The sequence below is a fragment of the Schistocerca americana genome, chromosome 1, assembly GCF_021461395.2.
Source record: "Schistocerca americana isolate TAMUIC-IGC-003095 chromosome 1, iqSchAmer2.1, whole genome shotgun sequence".
Lineage (NCBI taxonomy): Eukaryota > Metazoa > Arthropoda > Insecta > Orthoptera > Acrididae > Schistocerca > Schistocerca americana.
In genome coordinates, this window is record NC_060119.1 from 634,550,584 (window position 1) to 634,568,764 (window position 18,181).

At 44.1% G+C, this 18,181-nt stretch overlaps 1 pseudogene; it reads right to left on the bottom strand.

Moving 5' to 3' along the window:
- Nucleotides 1–397: 397 nt before the first annotated feature.
- LOC124583706 lies at nucleotides 398–10,191 on the bottom strand (annotated as a pseudogene).
- Nucleotides 10,192–18,181: the final 7,990 nt, after the last annotated feature.

Genomic DNA, 18,181 nt, shown 5'->3' on the forward strand with positions numbered 1-18,181 from the left:
TCTGCCTTTAGGGGCAGTTTCCCACCTGGAAGGCAAGAGATTGCCCCCAACCTCCGTCCACTACTGCGCCCCCTTTGATAGGGCCATTGGAAAAATGAGGTTGACTTCTTACACTGGAAGTCTTTGGCTGCCAGTGCTGATTTTTATTCAAATGTAGGCAATGGCGGGGTTCGAACTCGGGACTGAGATAAGTTTCATTACTACTCAAAGAAGCTACTCTCTGTGATTCTGTTAATAAAACTATCCTTATTCTTCATTTGTAAAGACACACAAACACAAATGTTCAAATTTGTACAAAGAGCATTTATCCAATATTTGTGGAATCATCTGGCCACTGTCTTCTCTGTAATTCCTGCTTCTGTGATGTTTGTTCACGTCGAATTCTACTTACACGTCTTCATTGCGTGACATCTTCCTTAGCCACCGTAAATGTTTCAGATACAGTCTCTGCTCCAGAGTCTGCTACAACAATATCTTGGTTCAAAATGCCTCTGAGCACTATGGGACTTAACATCTTAGGTCACCAGTCCCCTAGAACTTAGAACTACTTAAACCTAACCAACATAAGGACATCACACACATCCATGCCCGAGGCAGGATTCGAACCTGCGACCGTAGAAGTCCCGCGGTTCCGGACTGCAGCGCCTAGAACCGCAAGACCACCGCGGCCGGCAACAACATTTTTGCTTGGCCTTTCTCTGCCGTCCGCAGGTGTGGATTCAATCTTCCTGACAACATCCGGTCCCTTCAACACTTTTTCAAATACCAAACGTCTCCCATCAGGCCATGGTGTTTGATTTGTTGTGTGGAGAACTTAGAGTTATTTGTGTCCTGTCCTGCATTGACCATTGAGAGCCAATCTGCTCCATAGTGCTTTAGCTTGAAATTTTCATCAGCAAACATGTCTCCATAGGAGCTTGGACCTTCAGGTCCTTCACCCCTGGTAAAATCATCTCCTTGTATGATGAAGTTCTTAATCATTCTAAGAAATTTGCTTCCCTTTTAACCTCCAGCTGCAGGCTTTCGTCCAAGCTCAACAAAATTCTTAAGTGTATTAGGTACAATTTTACCGAACAGACTGATCTCTATTCTGCCCACATTTTCCTCTCCTATCTTTATGTCAGACCACACCTTATCAGTTACTTCAGGGCCTTACTTTTGCTCTCCCTCCGCAGCAACAGCGTAGCAGACTACAAAAAGAGAAAGTGGCACCAGAACTTACCAATTTGCCGTTGTTTGAAAGTCACATCAAAAGCACACAAGCAACAATACCTCACTGTCAGTCTATCCCCTAGAACAGGAGTAGCGTATTAGCGAACATTTTTCGCCAGAATTAAGAAGCATATGAGTGTAGGTGGAACAAAATAAAAGAAGACGCAAGACTGCTGCAAGAAAGGAGTTGTCAAAACTGTTTTGGAGGGGGGGGGGGGGGTAGTGTGGTGCAGCAGGTGGTGGGCTGCGTCCACTCCGGCAGCCGAGCGGCCGTTATTGCAGCACAGGCGGCGCCGTTACGGCTCTCCGGAAGCAGCCCCAGGCGTAATCTGCTGGCGGGACCAACTTTTAATAAAGCCGCGCCAGCCGCACAGTCTCAGGATGCAGCTTTCCTGAACCTTTCCTGACTTTCACTACTGGCTGTGGACTCGGGAATTGTCTGAATTGTGTAGACACAAAGATTCTAGACTCTTTCTAATACACTCGGTACTTTCCTCTTGTACTGAAGTGATAGTTCTGTTTGATTAATTTAAAGAATAATTTACAGTTACGATAACACATAAGTTCGATTCCCTTCTGCCCCTTGAATAGTATCACTAAAATAACGTACTTCTGCTCTCAATGTGCCTTTTAGAATAACGGACGACTACAGTTCGAGTAATAAATTGCGAATGAGGAAGATAGTTCTGAAGTGAGCTTAAGATGCTTATCAATAATAAATGCAAAAGTAAAACCAAGATAGCAGGACAGACTGAAAAATGAGAGGAAAAAGTTCCAACCTAAGCGAAACTGAGATATTTATATTTCCAAATTACCTGTATCAGGAGCATGTAAAAGGTTAGATATGTAGGAACGGTGAGAGTCCAGAACAGTAAAAGATTTTATCACACAACTTGGTTACTTGCAACAAATAGTACGTTTTATACAGCCACTATCAAACAGTTCAATTTGCTGAAGAAACGGAAATTCTTGCATAAGATTCAGTGAGAACTCTTTATGGACGAGTATAAAGCGAACATACTTTTTCACTGAAAGAAGTACTAAAACTATCAGGTGAAATGAGTTTGGAAACGACATCAGGAAAAAATACACTACTGGCCATTAAAATTGCTACACCAAGAAGAAATGCAGATGATAAACGGGTATTCATTGGACAAATATATTATACTAGAACTGACATGCGATTACCCTTTCACGCAATTTGGGTGCATAGATCCTGAGAAATCAATACCCAGAACAAACACCACTGGCCGTAATAACGGTCTTGATACGCCTGGGCATTGAGTCAAACAGACCTTGGATGGCGTGTACAGGTACAGCTGCCATGCAGCTTCAGCACTATACCTCAGTTCATCAAGAGTAGTGACTGGCGTATTGTGAAGAGCCGGTTCCTCGGCCGACATTGACCAGACGTTTTCAATTGGTGAGAGATCTGAAGAATGTGCTGACCAGGACAGCAGTCGAACATTTTCTGTGTCCTGAAAGGCGCGTACACGACTTGCAACATGCGGTCGTGCATTATCCTGCTGAAATGTAGGGTTCCGCAGGGACCGAATGAAGGATAGAGCCACAGGTCGTAACACATCTGAAATGTAACGTCCACTGTTCTAGGTGCCGTCATTGGGAACAAGAGGTGACCGAGAGGTGTAACCAATGGCACCCTATACCATCACGCTGGATGATACACGAGTATGGCGATGGCGAAAACACGCTTCCAATGCGGGTTCACCGCCAAGTCGCCAAACACGGATGCGACCATCATGATACTGTAAACAGAACATGGATTCATCCGAAAAAATGACGTTTTGCCATTCGTGCACCCGGGTTCGTCATTGAGTACACCATCGCAGGCGCTCCTGTCTCTGATGCAGCGTCAGGGATAACCGCAGCCATGGTCTCTGAGCTGATAGTCCATGCTGCTGCAAACGTCGTCGAACTGTTCGTGCAGGTGGTTGTTGTCTAGCAAACGTCCCCATCTGTTGACTCAGGGATCGAGACCTGGCTGCACGATCCGTTACAGCCATGCGGATAAGATGCCTGCCATGTCGACTGCTAGTGATAGGAGGCCGTTGGGATCCAGCACGGCGTTCCGTATTACCCTCATGAACCCACCGATTCCATACTCTGCTAACAGTCATTGGATCTCGACCAACGCGAGCAGCAATGTCGCGATACGCTAAACCGCAATCGCGATAGGCTGCAATTCGACCTCTATTAAAATCGGAAACGTGATGGTACGCATTTCTCCTTCTTACACGAGACATCACAACAACGTTTCACCAGGCAACGCCATTCAACTGGTTTTTGTGTATGAGACACCGGTTGGAAACGTTCCTCATGTCAGCAAGTTGTAGGAGCCGCCACCGGCGCCAACCTTGTGTTAATGCTCTGAAAAGCTAATCAATTGCGTATAACAGCATCTTCTTCGTGCCTGTTAAATTTCGCGTCTGTAGCACATCTTTGTGGTGTAGCAATTTTAATGGCCTGTAGTGTATATATACTGTCTGACAAAAAATGACGCTCTATGAAGGAAATAGTCGAATGGGAAATCGTTAGATGCGATGTATATGTACGAAAAAAAGGCTAGAAATTCAGAAAAATTGGATAAGTTATTCAAGAGAAATAGTTTCACAAATTGAGCAAGACATATACACGTTGGTCCACCTCTGACCCTAATGCAAGGAGTTATTCGGCTTGTCATTGACTCATAGGTTGTTCGATGTCCTTCTAAATGTTGTCGTGCAAAATTTTGCCCCAAGCAGTAGAAACTCTCGCCTTGTACGGGAGGACATCATCTTGCTGAAATCTTATAACCCCAGGACGGTTTACCCAAAAGGGCTACAAATCAAGGCGCAGTGTAGCGTCGACTTACCGTTGTACTGTAAGTGTCCTGCTCCGAAAAGAAGTGGCACCCCAGACCGTCACTCCTGGTATGGCAGGGGACCATCGGGTTGGTATCACATCGTTGTCCTGGGTGTCTCCAGACTCATGTTCGGCCTGGAATCTCACTGACTAGAGTAGAATTGTCTTCAGTGATGATTCCCGCTTGGAAGTGAGATCCAATGACCAGCTAAGACTTGTCTCGAGACCATTCCGAACAACGATGGAATACCAGCCTTACTGTCACCCACCAAACGGCCGGCAGCCAGGAGTAATGGTTCTAGGATGGTTCTAGGTTTCTATTTGTTTTCATAAGAGAGCAGCTTTAGCTGTCATTTGCGGCACCCTTACAGCAGAGCGGTACGTCAAAGATATTCTAAGCAAAGGTTTGTTGCCCTTCATGGTAAGCCATCCTGATCTTACATTATAGCAAGATAATACCCGTATGCACAAGGTGAGAGTTTCTACTGGTTATCTTCGTGCTTGCCGAAGCCAACCTTGACGCGCTAGGTCACCGGATCTCTGCCCAGTTGAGAAAGTTTGGTGCAATACGGGCAGGGCCATCCAGCCAAGTAGAGACTTTGACGATCTAACGAGCCTTTTGGACAGAATTTGGCACTATATGCCTTAGGAGCACATGCAACTCTGTCGCTCAATGTGAAGCCGAATAACTGCTTGCTTAAGAGTCAGAGGTCGACCAACGCGTTATTGACTCACTCGATGTGTGTGGCTCTTTGTCTCCAATAAATAACTAAATTTTTCTGAAATTGTTTTGTCTGTTCGTGTACATCAAATCTACCGATATCCATCCCATTCGGATAATTCCTCTGTGACGCGACGATTTTGTGTGCGAGTATGTGTGCATGCGTGTGCGTGTGTGTGTGTGTAATAATGCATAGGAATGGAACTATGTCATAAAAAAAGATTTCATGAAGGTGGCAGCGGATGCTGTGTGGCGCAGGAACGGACGCTAATGAACAACCTGCAGAGCGCCCTTAAGGGGAGACTCGAGGCAGAAAAAGAAAAAAATCAATTTCAGTTTGCTTGTTTCATTACAATTGTAGCATCTCCTTCACGTTTCTTACATTACTTTATTTGGAGTAAACAGTTTCCTGGTGGTTTTGTGGCATCGTTCTTAAATGTATTGTGAGTTTGACTCTTCTCGAATTACTTCGGTTTATTTTACTAGTCTTTCTTCCGAAAGTATTTACTCTAAGAGGCTGTGCTTTTCGTTGTTCTAGGCAGACAACCTGCGATACAAAGTGTTTTGGAGATCTTTGTTTTAATGGTTCTGCGAGTAACGTAATAAAAATTCGTTGACAGTTTTGGGTTAGGCTAGCAAGTATTCATTGTGGGTATTTTCCAAAAAAGTAATGTCGAGGATAAGAAAAGTCTTTAAGAAAATGTAATTATAGTAATTATAGGGAACAGGTTTTACCGAAATTTGTAGGTGATACTGAAAATGTATGTTCGAGAATAACACAAGATACTCCTGTGACAAAACAAGAGCATTGCGAACTTCACTCCGTGCTTTAAGAGAGATAGTGGACTTCGGCGTTTATGAGGCACCCACTGTAGAGAACGCCATGGTCAATACTATAACTTTGAAGTTTTATATGTTAAACGGTGTTCAGAATGAAATAGTGAGCTACTCTCTTTTTGTGGTGCAGTAGCAATGGAGTTTTAACACCAAGAAAAATAAAGCGTCCTAACTACATGTTAGCACTACATTTGTATGTACTGGGACAAAAAGTTTAAGATTAGGGACCTATGACACTCTAATTATTTTTAATAGTGGACCGGTGGAAGATGAGAATGATTGAGAAACTAAAAGTGAGTTTTGAGAAGCACGCAGTAAAAGGAGTTCAGGAAATGTACACAGCGAGAGTAAGAAAAGCTGTGTCAACGGAAAGCATATTCGCTACAAAGGAAAATAGAGTTGTTACTTGATAACAGTGCTGAATATGATAACCCAGAAAATGGAGCAGAGTGTTTTTAACTAATACCAGGTAACAATGAGTATAATAAATATCATATGGAAATTTTAAATGCTTCTTTCATAGCTTGTTCGTTTTCGATACATGTGCCCCGTTTTCTTAGAAACTACTCAGCCTTTTATTCTGGAACGTCTACGGGTTGATACACAACACTCCGCAAAGCTATACTCATGAATATTCTTTCAACTGTGTTTATTTTATGAAGGTATATGTTATCAAAATTGTAACCAAATTATAGTTTTTGACACAGTAGGTTAGTAGAAGAACAACGCGATCATTAACGTGTGGTAGTACTTACAAATTCCAATATTTAGCACGTGTAACGAGTCATGAGCATTGGATGTTTAACTTTGGGCGATATATGGCCTTGAATCTTCCATTAAAGCAACTAATGGAACGCCGGCCGGTGTAGCCGTGCGGTTCTAAGCGCTTCAGTTTGGAACCGCGTGACCGCTACGGGCGCAGGTTCGAATCCTGCCTCGGGCATGGATGTGTGTGATGTCCTTAGGTTAGTTAGGTTTAAGTAGTTCTAAGTTCTAGGGGACTGATGACCTCAGATGTTAAGTCCCATAGTGCTCAGAGCCATTTGAACCATTTTGAACTAATGGAACAACAAAGACTTTCGCAAGATTTTTAGAGAGGTGGAATGACCCCCTACTAGCCCCACTCTTCTAAACTCCGCAGAGGTTTTTGAAGTGTTAACAGTTTGATGCCCCTTGCTTCGACCTCGACGAGTGACACGCGTGCCATTGCGTCGGTACCACACATAGCAACTCTTACAGAGCGGTCTTGGACGCCGTTAAGTGTCGAGCTGTTCGGCGGAATGTAGACGTTTCGGAGGATTCTCACTTGTTCAGACAGCCGGAACTGAAGAAAAGGCGTCGATGAATCACAAACACAAATGTTTGGGCGGCAATACACATAATGTAAGACGTCGACTGTTACGTAGGGAGTCAAATATGGGGAGCACCAATACCAGGGTCGGTCCGAACAAGCAGTCCGTCTACCATATCCTAACATACTACTGTGGTTGAGTAGAAAGGCAAACATGCAGACCAGGCATCGTCCTGCTCAGATACGAAACGTTGTAACGGCGGTAAGGAGCACCGTACCACGCTCTGGTCGGCTGCCGACGTAACAGGTTGACAGCGTGCTCGTCGGCAGCAACTAGTTTCCTGCTGATTAATACTTTCTTCCGGATCGCGCCTAGAGCCAGCGCCCTTGCACTTTTCCGGCCCTACTTTTTTTTTATTTTCTTCAGGCTTCTAAGTGGTTTGATGCAACCCGCCACGAATTCCTCCCCAGCGCCAACCTTTTCACCTCAGAGTACGATTTGCAATATATGTCCTCAGTTATTTGCTGGATGCAAAAATGGTTCAAACGGCTCCAAGCACTATGGGACCTGACTTCTGAAGTCATCAGGCCCCTAGAACTTAGAACTACTTAAACCTAACCAACCTAAGGACATCACACACATCCATACCCGAGGCAGGATTCGAACCTGCGACTGTAGCGGTCGCGCGGTTCCAGACTGTAGCGCCTAGAACCGCTCGTCCTCTCCGGCCGGCTACTGGATACACTCTACAACTTTTACTCTCTGGAGCTTCCCCTCGTACCAAGGAAGTTATTTCCTAATGTCTTAACAGATGTGCTATCATCCGGTCCCATCTTCTTATCAGTGTTTTACATATTTTCGTTTCCTCACTGATTCTGTGGAGGAAGTCACTATTAGTTCACCAATTCTTCAACATTCTTCTGTAGCGTCACATCTCAATTGCTTCTGTTGTCTCCTGTTCCGATTTTCTCACAGTCCCTGTCTTACCACCATATAAAGCTGTGGTCCAACGTATATTCTCAGGAATTTCTTCCTCACGTTAGGGCCTATATTTGATACTAGTAGACTTCTCTTGACCAGGAATACCCAGTATTTCAGCGTCTATCAACTTTCTAAGTTCTGCATGCTCTACCCGTCATACACACATCGAAAAAGGTTTTGCATCACCTCGGTTCCGAGTGTTCCGGAGCCTGTACAGAAAATTGGAATAGAGATCAACATAAACATCATTTCCGCCTTTTTATTGCTCATGAAAACTACACATGGTATGTTGTATCACCATACAGACAGACCTTCAGAGGTGGTGGTCCAGACTGCGGCGATTCGCCGTAGATCCCTCAGAATGGTTGGTGGGTCACGTCGTCCATAAACAGACCTTTTCAATCTATCCCAGGCATTTTCGATAGGTTTCACGTCCGGAGAATATGCTGGCCCCTCTAGTCGAGCGATGTCGTTATCATGAAGGAATTCATTCTTAAGATGTGCACGATGGGGAAGCGAATTGTCGTCCACGAACGCCTCGTCCATATTCTGCCGATATGGCAGCCTGTTGCGGAAAGTTTCAGTCGTAACACGACGTCCTGTGGCTGCACTAAAAGCATTATTCAACATGGTCGCGTTGTGTCAGGGTTCCTCCGAGCCATAATCGGTATGTAGCCCTCATTCACTGCAGTAGTGGCCCTTGGGCGGCCTGAGAGAGGCATGTCATCGACAGTTCCTGTCTCTCTGTATCTCTGTCGTCTTTCTTCCATTTACTCTCAATCCTTATTCTGTACATATTAGATAGTTTATCCCATTTAACAGATGCTTGTAAACGTTCTTCACTTTCACTGAGAATATCAGTGGTATCAGATAATCTTATCTTCGATATCCTCTCACATTCAATTTTAGTCTCAATCTTGGACCATCCTTTTATTTTCATCGTTGCTTCTTCGATGTATAAAATCAACAGTAGGGACGAAAAACTAATTCACTGACTTACACCCTTTTTAATCAGAGCACTTTGTTCTCGGTCAACTGCTGTAATTTTTCCCTCTCGGTTCTTGTACATATTCTATATTAACCGGCTTTTTCCGCAGCCTGCCCTTATCTTTCTCGTAATTGGGAACCATAATTTCGAACACCTTGCACCATTTTGGATCGTCGAACTCTTCTTCATGTCGAAAATCCTACGAATGTGTCCGTTATCAATCACAGCGTCAGAACTGTGCCTTTGGTGCCTTTATCTTTCCTAAAGCCAAACTGATCGTAATGTAACAGATCCTCAATTTTCATTTTCCATTCTTCTATATTTTACTCTTGTCAGAAACTTGTGTGCATGAGCTGCTACGCTGACTGTGCGATAATTCTCTCACTTGTCAGCACTTGCAATGTTCGGAATTGTGTGAATACTGGGCTCCTGTGTACATCGCCAGACTCTTACATTCTTCACACCAACGTGGATTGTCTTTTTGTTGCGTCTCCTCCAAAGATTTTAGAAATCCCGTGGAATGTTATCCATCCCTTCTGCCTTATTTGCTCTTAATTCTTCTAAAGCCTTTTAAACTCTGATTCTAATACTGGACCCCATCTCTTTTTTATCTACCCCTGTTTCTTCTTTTATCATGTCATCAGAACACCTCCTCTCCCGTCATAGAAGCCTTCAGTGTACTCTTTCCAGTGCTCTTCACAAGAGCTATTCAGTTTTGGCAGATATGGAACTGTGAAGACGGGACGTGCGACGTACCTTGATATTTCTGGCCCTAATACCATTGCCCATGGACTCCAAAGTTGCTTGTTCGACTCCTGCACCGATATATAGTTGTGATATCAGGGGTTTCAAAACAGTGATTACTCCATTGCAGACTGATATTTCTAGTGAGACATCATGTATAGTTGTGTTATGATTATCATCTACTACCTGATCTTCAATATACACTAGATCTCAGTCACGTACGTCCTTTTTGGTCATGCAGTTTTCACGGCCGTTACAAGAAGCGTCGCTATCAGGGCGAAAGTCTTTTGCTTGACTGCGGTGTGAGTGTGTCGTCGTGTTTCTTGCGGCCAGAGAGAGAGGGAGAGAGTGTAGCCTTCCCGCGCTGATCAGAGACCGGCCAGCGCGGCCCGGGCTGCTGTGTTATTCAGGGCACAAGCCGCGCCGCTCTTGTTTGCGAGGCGACGCAATTTACGGGCGCACAGCAGCGCCGCACGGTTCTTGCAGCCGCCCACAAGTCCGTCTTCTCTCGCTGTGCAGCCCCGACCGGAATGGAATTTCTTCGCGACCTGCATAGCCGCACGAGAAGCGGAGGGAGATAAAGCACACGCCACATCGAATTTTCACGCGAGGTATTCCATTCTCTGTTTAATTAAAAGTACACGGCAGCAAGAAACCTGGGTGATCATTAGAATTACAGACAAATGAAGTAAATACAGATTACTGGACTATTCCAAAATTCTTAATTCTTATGGACTCCCTAGAGAGAGCCATTTCGTACCTCTGCGTGCTACAGGGTGACAGTTATTGAACTATATGAAACAAAATCGTCATGGTTTCTGTACGGTTTGCGTTAGGGCGTTCAAAGTGCACGGTTGGCCGCGGGGCATAGTGGGAATTAGTATGCGCATTCGCACACGCCTTGTTGTTTCTCTTGGATAGGTTCGTCAATAAGCATAATTGGCCCATTTGGAGGACTGAGAATCCGCATTTCACGATTGAGAAGTCTCTTCACCCTCAGCGGGTGACTGTGTTGTGTGCAATGCCCAGTCGGAATAATTGGTGTGATATTCGTTGATGGCACAGTGACTACTGAATGGTACTTAAAGGTTTTGGAAGATAATTTCATCCACGTTATCGGTAGTGACCCTCATTTCGACAAGATGTGGTTCAAGAAAAACGGATCTCAACCCCACCGAAGCAGAAGAGTGTTTGATGTCCTGGAGGAACAGTTTGGGGACCACATTCTCGCTCTGTGGTACCCAGAGGCCTCTGGAATGGGCCTCGATTGGCCGCCATATTGTTCGGATCCAAACACACGCTACTCGTTTTTGTGGGGCTGTGTTAAGGTGTAACCATTGCTGAACTGAAAACAGCCATTTAGGAGGTGATTGACAACATCGATGTTGCGACACTTCAGTGTGTCATGCAGAATTTCGTTATTCGTCCGCAACATATCATCGCCAATGATTAGAGACATATCGAACATCTAATAACCCAAATGCGAATATCTGTGGTAGAAGTTCGTGGTCTAGCGGCTAGCGTTGCTACTTCTGGACCCAGGTTCGATTCCCGGCTGGGTTGGGGATTTTTCTTTGCATGCGGACTGTGTGTTCGTGTTTTCCTCATCATTTCGTCATCATCCTCATCATTCGAAACAGTGGCTAGGTTGGACTGTGAAAAAAATTGGACTATGAAGAAATTGGGATATATTGCGGGCGCTGATGACCTCGCAGTTGAGCACCTCGAAAAACAAACATCATCACCCTTAGTGACGTTTGCATGTTGAATAAAGTGTATGCACGCCAAAATTTGTATCTAATTTACGTTATTTATCGTATAGTTTAATAATTGTCACCCTGTACATGGTCGTCGAATCGAAGACTGCATCGATTCAGCCCGGTTGTCTGTCCTGTGTAAACCTCTTCATCTCTCCGTAACCACTGCAACATTTAACCAGGTGCTTATAATTAAAGGGCTGCGACTCACAGAGATCCAGTGTGGGCTGTAATTGTCGCTTGTTCGTTAACGCGGAACAGATTTGCACAGGAAAAAATTATTTCCAGTTTTGGCCACGAGGTGCATATCTGGCACTGTGAATGCAAGAAAGACGTACAGAAATGTTCCCGTATGTAATGGATTGTGATCGGGACGTGGACAGAAAAGTTCAAACAGGTGAGGAAGGCATTATGGTAATTTTATGATTAATTGCTGCTTACAGAATTTGTCGAGTCGGAGCACTGGAGACGTCGACCAGATGTTGCATCCGTAAAACTGTGTGATCAACAGTTGCTCGCAGCAGGTCCGATATAACCTGAGTAACATGTTTCTGTCTAATGGCCTACAGATGAGGTAGAGTCCAAACATGTCCCTGGTAAACGCGTTCTTTTGGACATCAGTGCCAAATGTCACGTGGATTCAGGCCAGATGATCTCGCAGATAATGGATCTGGAAAGCCCCTAGATATAACACGTTCGTGGAAGGTTGCATTAAGCATATCTTCCACTAGCCGAGCGGCATGAAATGTTGCCCCTTTTGTGTGAAAATAACAGTTTCCACACAGTTGCGCTCTTCCAAAGCAGGAATCATGTTGTGCACAAGGAGGCATCGATAACATGCAGACGTCAGGTACATCTGACGAGCTCTCATTGTGTATTCTCTTCAAAAAAGAAGATGCCGAGATAAAGATGCTTGTGCATTCACACCACACATTCACATACAGTGAATGCAATGGCTCTTCGTGAGAAACACGCTGTTTAACAGTACCCCGAGTTATGCAGTTCTATGTATTCTTCGCACTCTGTAGTTTAAAATATACCTTGTCACTTTATGGAATATTGGACGGCCACGTTTCATCAGTTTTGATCCATAACAGTAACCGAAGAGCAAATTCTGAACGTTGCTGCCGATCATGAAGTTTCAGTTGCTGCAGCCTCTGGATCTCGTAGAGATACCAGCGTAAAATAGACTACAAAACTTTCCTTACTGCTGACCACGAGATGGACAATTCTCGTGACACTGCACGAGCACTAGCACTACACGGAGTACGTGCTGTATGGTCAGTTACAGCGACAGCAAGCTCGTCAATAACTCCCATTTGGATAGGACGTCTGACTCTTCCAGTTGCCACACCAAGCTCAACAGTGTTTTAGAATTTTAATTATCATCTTCTTTAGACAATTTAAAGACGTGCGGCCTCTCCTGAAACTTTTCAGTCGGTGATAATCTATCAGTGTAGCATTGTAATTGCTACCGCTCACATACAACAGTTTCACTAATAACGCATGGTTTCTCTTCTCGATAACGGTATTTTTAACTTTCGTTATGACTCGTCAAATGACAGGGTCGATTACATTGCGTCATACAAACAATCTAGAGCGCCAGATTTGCATCTGTTGGCCACAGTTGGAAATAATTGTTTTTCCATCGTAAATCGGTTCCGCATTAACTAATTAACGTATCTATCAAGTTTCGCAGCCATAAGGTAATTACAGTCCACGCTTGACGTCAGTGAGTAATTGTAGTTTAATCATAACCACCCAGTACATCCGTTTGAACCTGTTTATCGCACTCATCATCTCCCTCTATAACTTTTACCCGCCTCCCCCCCTTTCCCCACACATTGCTGACTATTGACGACTCTCTAATACCTTAGGTTTTGTCCTACCATTCGATTCTTTCTCTTAGTTAAGCTTTGTTACAGCACACATTTAGCTTCCATTCGAGGCTAATCCACAGACCAATACCTTTACTAAAGACTTCCGCACATTAAAATTTGTCTTAGATGTTAACAAATATCTCCTTTTCTGAAATTATTTTCCTCCTATAACCAGTCCGTATGATCTCTAATTTTGCCATCATTCGTATTTTGCTGCCCCGATAGTAAAACACATCTATTACTTTCAGGTCTAATTCCTAATTAAACTTCCTTAGCATTGCCTGATTTAATTCGACTGCGTTCCATTACCATTACTTTTGTTGTTGTTCATCCTGCAACCGCTTTTCATCACTCTAACCATTCCGTTTAATTGAACTTCCAGGTCCTGTGCCGTCTCTGATAGAATTGCAATGTCATGGCAAAGCTCGAAAACTTATGCCATGGCAAAGCCCAAAAATTTTTATTTCATTTCTCTGAATTTGAATCCAATTTCCTAATTTCTCCTTAGTTTTCTGCACTGTTTGCTCAGTGCATAGACGGAGTAACGTAGGTTGCTTTTCTGTCTCGTTCCCTTCCGCAGCCATTGTTCCACTTCCTTGTATTTCGACTTTGTAACTGTAGTCAAGTCTCCGCACGAGTTGTAAATAATCTTTTACTTCTTGTGTTTCTTCCCGGTACTCATGCTGAAGGGAGGATATGATTTGCTGTAGAACAGAGTAAAAACGACAACGTGGGGAAAAACTGACAATCAACTACTGTTGCAATTCCGTTCGTCACAACAATAATCCGTACACTAGTAAGCAGGAGACAGTCCAGGGTAGCTGGACACAGTACAGTTCAATAGAGAGCGCTATGATTTAATAATCAGACATACTTAGTTCTCTTTTGAGAAGCAGTCGTGTTGAACATAAAAACCGTTCCGAGCCTCTAACAAAGTGTTTTGTCAACTCAACAGTAAACTTCTTCCTCTGGAGCTAGAATCCTTGTACAGTGCCGGTGATGATGAGAAACGAGCAATAATCAGAATCAAAGTAATAAAGAGTGCAATAGCCGCAATGAGAAATGGGAAAGTAGCAGGTATGTGTACGACAGCAGGATAAATACTAAAATGTTTGAAACAAGAAGAAATTATGGAAATATTGAGATTAAGTAGCAAAATATGATGATGGAAATTGCAACAACAAAAAATAATTTCTTCATACTGAAATTTTGGAAATACATTAATCTGTATAATATATTTAATTGATTAACATTGCAAGATAAATGTGGGATGAGCCATTGTAAATGTGAAAGGCTGGCACATTAATAATCGGTTTAGCCGCCAAATGTTGAATGCAGACTTGCACTCATTATGCTGTACATGTGGCAGATGTCAGTTTGTGGGATGTAGTTCAACGACTTTTGCACTTGGACGGTTAATACAGGGCGGTTATTGCTGCTTGCAGATGAGGCTTCAGTTGTCGTCCGATGATGCCCCATATGTGCTTGATTGGGAATACATTTAGTGATTAAACGGGCCAAAGCAACATGTCGAAACTCTTTAGAGTATGTTGGGTTAGAACAGCGATGTTTTGGCGAGCATTATCCTGCTGGGAAACACCCCCTGGAATGCTGTTCGTTCCAGGCGCTTCAGTCCGGAACCGCGCTGCTGCTACGGTCGCAGGTTCGAACCCTGCCTCGGGCATGGACGTGTGTGATGTCCTTAGGTTAGTTAGGCTTAAGTATTTCTAAGTTCTAGGGGACTGACCATAGATGTTAAGTCCCATAGGGCTCAGAGCCATTTGAACCATTTGATCACCAACATTGCAGCTTGTATTTAAAGAAAATACACTTATCCTGGTACTCTTCGAAGAATGCATGTACACTGTGAGCTGTGTGACGCATTGCATTCTCCAGCTGGTAGATGTCAGCGAATTAAAGAATGACAACCTACGTGTAGGGTTACATATGGTCCTAAAGGATAAATGCCTACTTGTGTTGATCCACTGTTGCTTCTAGAATGACGAGATCAGCCAGTGAAGGCCACAAAGTATTCCCTAGACTATAACTCTGGTGTTAGGGAGATTGCGGCACCACTCAAATTGTAATATGAAACTGGTATCAAACTGTAAACAAATTAATTAAATTTAGAAATTAATTACCTCCATTCCACGCCCCACCCACCACCCACCCACCCAAATCCCCACCCTAGGATCACATCATGTGTTTTCCCCAACCTGCACGTGGGTCCCTGTCCCCTATTCATGTCCTCACACCACCCAAGCTACTGGCGGGAATTTCGAATTATGGTAGGAATTTCTCTGCCCCAGGGCTAAGTTAACGCCCCCCCCCCCACCAATACCACTCACAAACCCTCCCCCCCCCCCCCGCCCTCCCCGGAAATTTGCGGAAAATTCAAAATGGCGGTTCCCTTTATGTGAATCGAAACCTACTCTGTCTATGGCGGAAAGCTCAAGTACACCCTCCCCCCCCCCCCCCCAACAAATGGAAACTGTCCAGATGCAGGAGAAGAAGTTTAGGTTGGTGTACTTCATTTATTGTGAATGGAAAACACACGTAATTGGTCCTAATTACGTAATTAATCATATAGGTCAGTCGTAATTACACAACTATGCACATAGCGCTACGCAGTGAATGCCTAAAATCGCAATACAGTTCTGGAACTGACGATGCCATCCAACTGTTGTTATTCCGCTGAGAAAAAATTTCACAATACCACTCGAAACTAGAGGCAGAGCTCAAACCCTACCGTTCACCTACAAGCTGGCGGGAAAAAGGATGGAGTGGGAGGTACTATCTTTACCTTTTTGGCAGGAAATACAATCAACACACGAAATGCTGGTGTTGGACAAAGAGTAGTTTAATACACATGTTGTCTGTAAGCGTACAGCTGAGGACAGTATCTATTGCTGTTCGACGTCAGAGTTCGCTACAGATGCCTGCTCAATAAATACCCTGCAACCCAGGTAATCGAAGCCAATACATGCTACAACAAATGATTGAAAAGCTTCACTGTCCTAATTACACATCGAAATAGTGAAAAAAACTAGCACTCGTAATGAGTGGGACCTAATGGAATACAGGTGCGGGCCAAAATAATTGTCCCAAAAGATTGCAGAGTGCTGGTAGTTGAGCATGCGTTCTCCTCAATGTACGGCCAGGGACTAACTAATTTACAGGCACTCCTACCACCCCTCATCCCTCTCCCTTCTTCCCTCCACCCACAGTGTTACACTGGGGACATGGTATTTTCAATTGGTCAACTGCTACTGATAGTTTATCTGCAGCATACCGCCCTTCCTCCGGCAGATGCTTGTCACCCAGCCCACCTTAAGACAACGGCCCAGGCATCGGCCCTCCACCAACAGAAAAGGATGTAAATCAAATTAAACAATAGGGGGTAAATGAGGGCCAGCCCAAGTGCGCATTCTATATCGTCTAAAATGTAGCGGCGCCGCACACTGCCACCCCACACCTCCGCACATGTCACCCACTGGCCGAGGCGAGCTGCGACGACAAGCATGCAGAAGAGGAACGCTCCCAGCAATAGCCGTTCCGTGATGTAGAACGCATTTCCTTTACATCAAAGCATCTCTTACCACAGAGTGAAAACACAGTCGCGACAATGAAAAATGTCCCTCTTTCAACAAAAATAGGTGCAGCAAATTTCCTGTTAGTTTTATTAGCAAAATCGGTATAGTCTTTAAGTTCAACTGTAGATTATACAAATCGCATCTCGTTACCTTGCGACATCCAACGAAGTGAAAAAAAAAATTACAGCGCTGTCTTTGATTACAGGAGATCAGACTGCAGAGGTCGGTGCTATACACTCGTCAGATGTATTAACTTATTTTAAATCTCCTATATATGTTCACACTGCGTAAAATCGGAAAAAATTTCTCTACTTTGCTGCAAAAACTACCAATAACTGCAGAGTGTCCTTGTTATTTCAAAACCGCTATCGGAGTAAAGAAAAAGCGAGAATTTAAGTTCCAAAGGTAAGACATCTACACTATGCAATCAAAAGTATCCGGACACCCCAAAAACATACCTTTTTTTCATATTAGGTGCATTGTGCTGCCACCTACTGCCAGGTACGCCGCATCAGCAACCTCAGTAGTCAAGAGACATCGAGAGAGAGCAGAATGAGGCACTCGGCAGAACTCAGGAACTTCGAAGGTGGTGAGGTGATTGGGTGTCACTTGTGTCATACGTCTGTACGCGAATTTTCCACACTCCTAAACATCCCCAGGTCCACTGTTTCTGATGTGACAGTGAAACAGAAACGTGAAGGGACACATACAGCACAAAAGCGTACAGACTGACCTCGTCTGTTGACTGACAGAGACCAGCGGCAGTTGAAGAGGGTCCTAATGTGTAATAGGCAGACATCTGTCCACACCATCACACAGGAATTCCAAACTGCGTCAGGATCCACTGCAAGTACTATGTCAGTTAGGCTGGAGGTGAGAAAACGGATTTCATGGCAGAGCGGCTGCTCATAAGCCACACATCACGCAGGTAACTGCCAAACGACGCACCGCTTGGTGTAAGGACCGTTAACATCGGACGATTGAACAGTGGAGAAACAGTGTGTGGAATGACGAATCACAGTATACAATGTGGCGATCCGATAGCAGGATGTGGGTATGGCGAATGCCGGTGAACGTCATCGGTTAGTGTGTGTAGTGGTTAAAAATAGGTGTTACCGGAAGCCCTTAGTTATTTCATACCTCATAACCTCTAATTGTAAAACAGACAACACTTGAATTATAGGTCATTATAGAACCTGGAAATGAAAGTGCGTTACGCGAAATGTGAGTAGATTGCGTGAAACAGGCTGTGATGATCAAATACCGTACAAAACTGAAACGCAAGACTCTGCTACTATTGCGAATGATTGTTTG